The sequence below is a fragment of the Myodes glareolus genome, chromosome 18 (assembly GCF_982192425.1).
Source record: "Myodes glareolus chromosome 18, mMyoGla1.1, whole genome shotgun sequence".
NCBI classification, from domain to species: Eukaryota; Metazoa; Chordata; class Mammalia; order Rodentia; family Cricetidae; genus Myodes; species Myodes glareolus.
In genome coordinates, this window is record NC_142043.1 from 63,619,973 (window position 1) to 63,628,095 (window position 8,123).

Consider the following 8,123-nt stretch of genomic DNA (forward strand, 5'->3'; position numbering starts at 1 on the left):
AGTAGCCCAAACTGACCTTGAGCTCACTCTTCTCCTTGCTCAGCCTTCCTTATGTCAGGATTATAAGACGTGATGTCAGGCTTGAGAGGGTTTTGCAAAGGAGCAAGCCTGGCTCTTTCCTGCTATCTTGCCTCCTGTCTCATCAGGCAGTCTTTCCTTCTTTCTGACAATGCCATGACTATGATGTGACAGCAGTGGGAGGTGGGGAGGGGGGCTTTGCCAGAGCCAGCGCCATGCTGTCTGGATTTTAATCTTTATACTAGGCTAAAGAATTCCCCCCCTTTTTTTATGCGTGTGTGAAAGTTCATGCATGTGAAGGATGAAACAATCAGTCAGTCAGTCCACTTTGTTTTGTGAGACAGAGTCTCTTTAGCCTGGAGCTTGGCACATATACTAGTCTGGTTGGCTAGCAAGCCCCAGGGATCTGCCTGTCTCTATCTCCCGGGCATGGATTTAGAAATGTGTGCCACCATGCCTGCCTTTTTAATGTGGGGGCTTGAGGTTCAAATGCAGATCCTCATTCTTGCAAGGTAAGCCTTTTATTGACTGACCTATCTTCCCATCCCATTATTATTATTATTTTTATTATTATTATATTTTATTATTGTTGTTATTATTTTGGTTTTTCAAGACAGGGTTATTCTGTGTAGCCCTGGCTGTCCTGGTACTTGATTGTAGACCAGACTGGTCTCAAACTCACAGAAATCTGCCTGCCACTACAAAAACAAAGTAAATTAAAAAACAAAATACATAAATTAAAAAACCAACTCTATCTACATCTTGTTCTTGCTCCCCTACCCCTTCACTCCCCCACCCCAATTTCTAGTGTGGTTTGTTCTATGTAACAGTTCTGGCTGTCCTGGTACTCACTTTGTAGACCAGGTTGGCCTCGAACTCACACAGGTCTACCTGCTTCTGCCTCCAGAGTGCTGGGATTAGAGGCATGCACTGCCACCATGGCCCCACCCATTATTTTCTTTACAAGCTACTCAAGCAGAACTATTGGCGACAGCAGATGGACTAATACAGACAGGATGTTGTCAAGCCAGATTGTTGGGAAGGGACTGTGTAGCTAAGGGGGAACATAGGGGAGAAAGAGATAGAGCAGGGGTGAGGAGCTTTGGGGATGATTTTGTGGAGGGAGTGGATTGCAGTGTAGCCATTTCCTCTGAGCTGGACATGGCCATTGCTTGGAATCAGATTAGACAAAGCCTCCATGGAGGTCCTCACAAGACCTGGAACACTGGCATTTCCTCCTGGAGGGAGCATAAGGCTCGTGAAGCCTTCCTCAAGACTATAGAAGAGATAAACAATTCATTATGGGTGGAAGTCTTGAGTGGCACAGCGCTCTGTGAGGCCTCCGGGGTGGGGTGGGAGTCCCTGGCGGTAAGGCTGCCTGTGAGGTGTGCAGGGGACCGCCCAGTAGTGTAGATGCCTGCAGTTGTGCCCCTGTGAACAGACAAAAGTAAGCTCATGGTTTGCCAAAGTGGACTTGGAGGTGTGAAGGAGAGTTCCTGGAAGGTCACTCTGTCTGCAGAGGCTGAGTCACTGCTTAGAGCTGCAGTGGGGTGGGGAGGTTGCAGTGTTGCAGACCCAGAGCCCAATTACAGTTTGTCTCGGGGTAGCTTTTGCCCCCTAAATAGTCATTCCTCGTACCCCTCTGTGTGTGACCTAATGTACTGACAAATAGATAAAACCCTTGGACTGTGTTAACTTAACCAAACCTTCTCCACTCAGCAAAGGGCTAAGAGTCATCTGCCAAGCAGCATCTCAGACTTACAGTTGAGCTTTCTCCACCTTGCCATAGCTGTCACTTAACATTCCCACCCATGTATTTAAGTGGAGCCTTGTTTGTAATTCCTTTTTGTTCTGTTACTATAAAAACTTCATAGCTGGGCAGTGGTGGTGCACACCTTTAATCCCAGCACTCAAGAGGTACAGGTGAGTTTGAGGCCAACCTGGTCTACAAGAGCTAGTTCCAGGACAGGCTCCAAAGCTACAGAGAAACCCTGTCTTGAAAATCAAAAAACAAACAACAACAAAAAACTTCATGAAACCACTTCCATGTTGGAACATGGAACTTACATCTGTGCTCTTGAGGTGTGGTCACTCAGAATAAATTTTCTCTTACTCCCCCTTGAGGTGAAAGTTGTGATGGTTTATTTATTTGTTATTTATTTATTTATTGGAACAAATGAGATCCTTTGGTCTGTCGTTGCCCTTTCCATCTGGCTTGAGTAAATGTTTCATCTCCTTGGGAAAGGTCACACGATGGGGATTGTGACGGGAAACGTCACTGTGCAATGTCTATCTATCAGTGCTTAAGCCTGGCCGGGGCAGACCCTACCAGGAAGCTTACACAGCACATTGTAGGATGTTCTTCTGTGTGCTGTAACTTTGTGTTTTTCTTATTGGTTGATGAATAAAGCTGTCTGTTCAGTCAGACAGACTATATCTAGGTGGGAAATCCAAACAGAGAGAGGGAGAGAAAGAATGAGAATATGGGAGGTAGTTGGGTGGGTGTGAGATGCCATCTAGCCACCCAGGAAGAGAGATACCAGCAACAGCCTAAGGAGAACAATGTTAGAATAGAGATTATGCCATGTGGCAATACACAGATCAGTAGAAATGGGTTAATTTATAAGAAAGAGCTAGTCAGTTAGAAGCCTAAGCCATTGGCCTAACATTTGTAGCTGATATTAAGCGTCAGAGTGGTTATTTCATAAGCGGCTGCAAGGACACGGTGGGTGGAGTGGTCCAGCAGAACGGCTGGACAGAGAAAAGTCTTCCATCTACAGTGGGGGAAGCCACAATCTAACAGAATTTAGTCAAAGAGGGAAGAAAGACTGTGCTTGATGATGCATGACTTTGATCCCAGCCAGCACTTGGGAGGTAGGAACAGTCAGATCTCTATGAGTTCAAGGCCAGCCTGGTCTATGGAGTAAGACCCTGTCTCAAAAGCAAGCAAACAAACAAAGATGGGGTGGTGCATCTTTAAATTTAGGGTGCATGCCTTAAATCCCAGCACTCTGGAGGCAGAAGCAGGTCTCTGTGAGTTCGAGGCCAACCTGGTCTACAAAGTGAGTTCCAAGACAGCCAGAATTGTTACACAGAACAAATAGCAACAGAAACCAGGGTGCGGGAGTAGGGGTGAGAGGCAAATACAATATGTGTGTTTTTTTTAAAAAAAGATTTATTTATTTAGTTAGTTTCCTGTTTGTTCTTTGAGACAAGGGTTCTGTGTATAGCCCTGGTTATCCTATAACTCATGAGGTAGATCAGGGTGGCCTTGAACTCACGGAGATCTGCCTGTCTCTGCCTTCCTAGTGCTAGGTTTAAAGGTCTGCACCACCACACCTGGCTAAGATTTAGCTTTTTATTGTTTTCCATTATGTGTACATGCACGTTTCTGAGTGTGTTTGTGCATGTGTGTGCAGTACCTGTGTTGGATCACAGATCCCACCCCACCCCCAGCAGGAGTTACAGGTGATTGTAATCCCTTAGAGGTCAATGTTGGCCCTGGGAACCAAAGTTGGATCCTCTCAAAGAGCAGAATGTGTGCCTACCCCAAGGAGCCTCTCTAGCTCTGTAAGAGACTGGGTTTAAAGTGCCTGCTGAAAATGAAGCAGAAGCCACAGAGTGGGTTGTGGATTAAGGAGTGTCTCTAGAGAGGTTTGCTATGATGCGTCCTAGTCAGCAAAGCGCTGTGGTCTTGATTGTGCAGGCAGCTCCTTCATTGTTAGCACTATCCAGGGTTCACAGCATGTGCCTCTAGGAGGCAGCAGCGAGCAGCTTAGTTTAGGGTTAGAGGTGAAGTGGTGGTGGCTGTCATTTATCCATAGGAACCTACTAGGAACCCTGTCTCCTAAAGATTAACTAAACTTCATTTAAAGGATACTGGAGGCTGGGCCATGGTGGCACACACCTTTAATCTCCCGCACTCAGGAGCAGAGACAGGTGGATTTCTGTGAGTTCAAGGCCAGCCTGATCTACAGAGTGAGTTCCAGGACAGACTCCAAAGCTACAGAGAAACCCTGTCTCGAAACAAACAAACAAACAAACAAACACTGGCTGATTATTTGGGTCCATAGCCTGACACTTAACTCATTACTGAACACTGGCTAATTCATAAAGAATAAAGGTTCAGCCGGGTAGCGGTGGCACACACTTTTAATCCCAGCACTCGGGCGCAGAGGCAGGTGAATCTCTGTGAGTTCGAGGCCAGCCTGATCTCGCTAACAGACCCAGTCCTGAGACCTCTTTGGCCTGCTGTTGCATGGGTGCTTCTGTCTCCTGTGACCTAGTTACCTCTACACTATCCCATCTAGCCTGATTGCTTAATACTTCAAAGTGAAGCCTGAATTCTTTTTTATATAAAAACAAGTTATTTAACAGGGAAGATGGCTCCGTGGGTAAGGGCACTTACTGTGTAGTCATGAGGACCTGAGTTCGAATCTCCACCACACTGGTAAAATAAGCAAAATAGTGCACACACAAAAAACAAGACTTATTTAGGGGCTGGAGAGATGCTTAGTAGTTAAGAACTGCTCTTCCAGAGGTCCAAAGTTCAATTCCCAGCACCCACATGGCAACTCACAATCTGATGCCCTCTTCTGGTGTGCAGACTTACATGAAGACAAAACACTCATATACATCATATACATAAATATATTTTCAAAAATTATTTATTATATTTCTTTTTGAGGTGGGGTCTCTCTGCATAGCCCTGGTTGTCCTGGAACTCACTATGTAGATCATAGTGGCATTGAACTCACAGAGATCTGCTTGCCTCTCTGCCTTTTGAGTGCTGAGATTAAAGGTGTGTGTCACCACACCAGGCTGTGATTTCTTTTTGTTTTATGTGTATGGGTGTATTGCCTGAATGTATGGCCGTGCACCATGTGGATATAGTACCCACCAAGGTCAGAAGAGGGTGATTGATTCCCTGAAACTGGAGATGCAGACAATTGTGAGCCACCACATGGGTCCTGGGAATTACACCTGGGTTCTCTGAAAGAGCAGGTAGTGCTCTTAACCCCTGCACTGTCTTTCTAGTCTCCAAGACTCAATTTCAGTGTGAATTTTGGTGGGGACAATTAAGCACAGAGCATCATGACATAAGGGCGGAAGAGCTTCTCCTCAGCAGCAAATCACCATCTCCTTTGGGATGGAGACGAGGTAGTGCCACAAAGCCAATGTGGGGTCACTTGTGGGTGACAGGGATCGTCATGGGCTTGTCCAACAGTGGCAGGAGCTGTTGGGGAACACATTTTTGTGTCTGGGAACTCTGGCTAAGCCCATCTGGCACACAGCTGACCTGGAGACCTAGGAGCAGCCTGCAACAGCCCCTCCCTTGGCAAGAGCAGATGGCCACATGCCAGGATAGCTGGCAGTGTCTGTTAGCAAGTCCTAGGAGCTAGTGAGAAACATGATGAGAATTCAGAAAAACTACTGGATGAAAGAGTAATTTACAGAACTATAAACTGCATCTTTTTAGACAGCAGGAACAAATACCGAATATAATTTTAAAAGATCCCATTATGTTAGCAAAACCCCGTATATTTTGTTAAGAATATCTTTAAATATTTTTTCTATGCCCTTAAAGGATAATGTCAGACAATACTATGAGATAAGAGAAGCTATTGGAGGAAAAGAAAAGGTGTTTCTACACACTGTAGACAAGCTATTTTTCTCCCAAACAGTCTAATACATTCAATTATTTCCTAATCAGTATCCCAGCAGGGTCCTGGGGGAACTGGACAATTTAATTGGTACAATTATTTGAAAGTGGGGGGAAGGAAACTGAGTAGCTAGCAGTGAGGGAGGAGCGGGGAGAGGAGGATTGGAAGGATGAAGAGAGAGGAGGGGGTAGGGGTGAGACACAGATGCAAAGTGAGTTGCCTACTAAATTCTAAAACTGAACCTGCTGCCAGAGTGATTATTTCTGGGTAGCATTTGCTCAGGGGTTTGATATTTGACACCAGCACATAAAAGAATTCAGGAGGAAGTTAAATTTATTTATTTTTATTTTTAAATTGTGTGTGTGTGTGTGTGTGTGTGTGTGTGTGTGTGTGTGTGAATTTGTGCGTGTGAGTTCAGGCATTGGGCATGTGAGTTCAGTGTCCATGGAGGCCAGGAGCAGACATCAGATGCTCTATAAGTAGTTAGAGGCAATTGTGAGCTGCCTGGGTGCAGGCATTCTGGAAGAGCAGCACACATTCTTGACTGCTGAGCCATCTCTCTAGTTTCTTTTTTGTTGTTGTTTTTTTGAGGCAGGGTCTCACTATGTAGTCCTTACTGGTCTGGAACTGGATATGTAGAGTAGAACTTACAGAGAGATTTGCCTCCCTCTGCCTCCTGAGTACTGGGATTAAAGGCATTGCCACCATGCTAGGCTCTTTTATTTATTTATTTATTTATTTTTTGTTTTTTCAAAACAGGGTTTCTCTGTGTAAGCCTGGCTGTCCTGGAATTTGCTCTGTAGACCGGTTGGCCTCAAATTCAGAGATCTGTCTGCCTCTCCTTCTGAGTGCTGGGTGCTGAGTGTGAGCCACCACCACCGGACTATTTTGGTTTTTTTGAGACAGAGTTTTTCTGTGTAGCCCTGACTCTCTTGTAATGCACTCTGTAGACCAGGCTGGTTGAACTGAGAGCTCCCCAGCCTCTGCCTCCCAGGTGTTGGGATTAAGGGTGTGTTCTACCACTACCTGACCTGGCTCTGCTCTTTTATTTTTTTAAATTTATTTATTTATTACGTGTACAATATTCTGTCTGTGTGTATGCCTGCTGACCAGAAGAGGGCACCAGACCTCATTACAGATGATTGTGAGCCACCATGTTGTTGCTGGGAATTGAACTCAGGACCTTTAGAAGAGCAGGCAATGCTCTTAACCTCTGAGCCATCTCTCTAACCCTCTTTTATTTATTTTTATTAAGAATTCCATACATGCATATGTGTTTTGATAAAGTCCGTCCTCCATTCCTTCCTCTCCAGCTCCTTCCCTCTCCTCACCGCCACTATTCCCTCCCAATTTCGTGTATGTGTGTGAGTGTGTCTGTGTGTGTGAATGTGAGTGTGTGTGTATGTTTAGTTCACTGAGTCTCTTGGTGCTGCCAGCATGAATGAGTGGGGAACCATCTACTAGATTATGGGTCATATGGCTTCTCAGAGGCCACATTCCTTTTTTCCCCTATTTATTTATTTAATAATCTTTTCTCATTTTACATACCAATCCCAGTTTCCTCTCCCTCTCTCCTTTTGCCCCCTCCAACTCCTTAGAGAGAGTAAGGCTTCCCATGAGGAATCAACAAAATCAACAAAAACATCACTTTGAGTCAGAACCAAGGCCCTTTGCCCTATACCTAGGCTGAGCAAGGTATCCCTTCAAAGAGAATGGGCTCCAAAACACCAATTCAAACACTAGGGATAAATCCTGATCCCACTGCCAGTGGCCCCACAGACTGCTCCAGCCGCTCAACTGTCACCCACTTTCAGAGGGCCTAGTTTGGCAGAGGCCACATTCTTGAAGACAGCTGGCTCCTCCTCTCCCAGCAGCCATCAGTTGCTAATAACTTCTCAGCTATGTTTAAATCGGAGCCTTTTTTAGGGGCGGTAACACTGAACAGCCTTCCAGAAAGCTGGACTGAAGCGGCTCCAACAAGCGTAAGGTAAACTGGGAATTTAACAGGAACAAAGGCCCCTGGTTCCAGATTTCCCAAGGGCAGGAAGTAAGGGGAGAATGTTGCTCAACAGGCACTTTCATCAAAGCAACCAAGAAGATTCTGGAGGAGAGGCACTTAAAAGGGCAGACCTCAAGCCCTGTCAAGGCAAACCCCTCTCTTTAAAATACTAAAAACTTTGCACAGTGGGCTTCAGAATTGTCATAGACCAAGGATCCTGTCATGTGTGGGTGTCGTGTCCCCACTCCCCTGCCCCCTTGACATGTTAGTGTTTGAGTAAGCTGTTACGTAAATGAGCACGTTTGTGCTTTTCTACACTGTCAGGATTGTGTAGGAGGGCTTGACGACAGATGGGTCCCGAGTTACCTTAGCATGAGGCTCCACTTTCTCTCTAAGGCCCAGGCTTGCATTATTCATTGGCATTTGATAAGCTCAGGACCTGG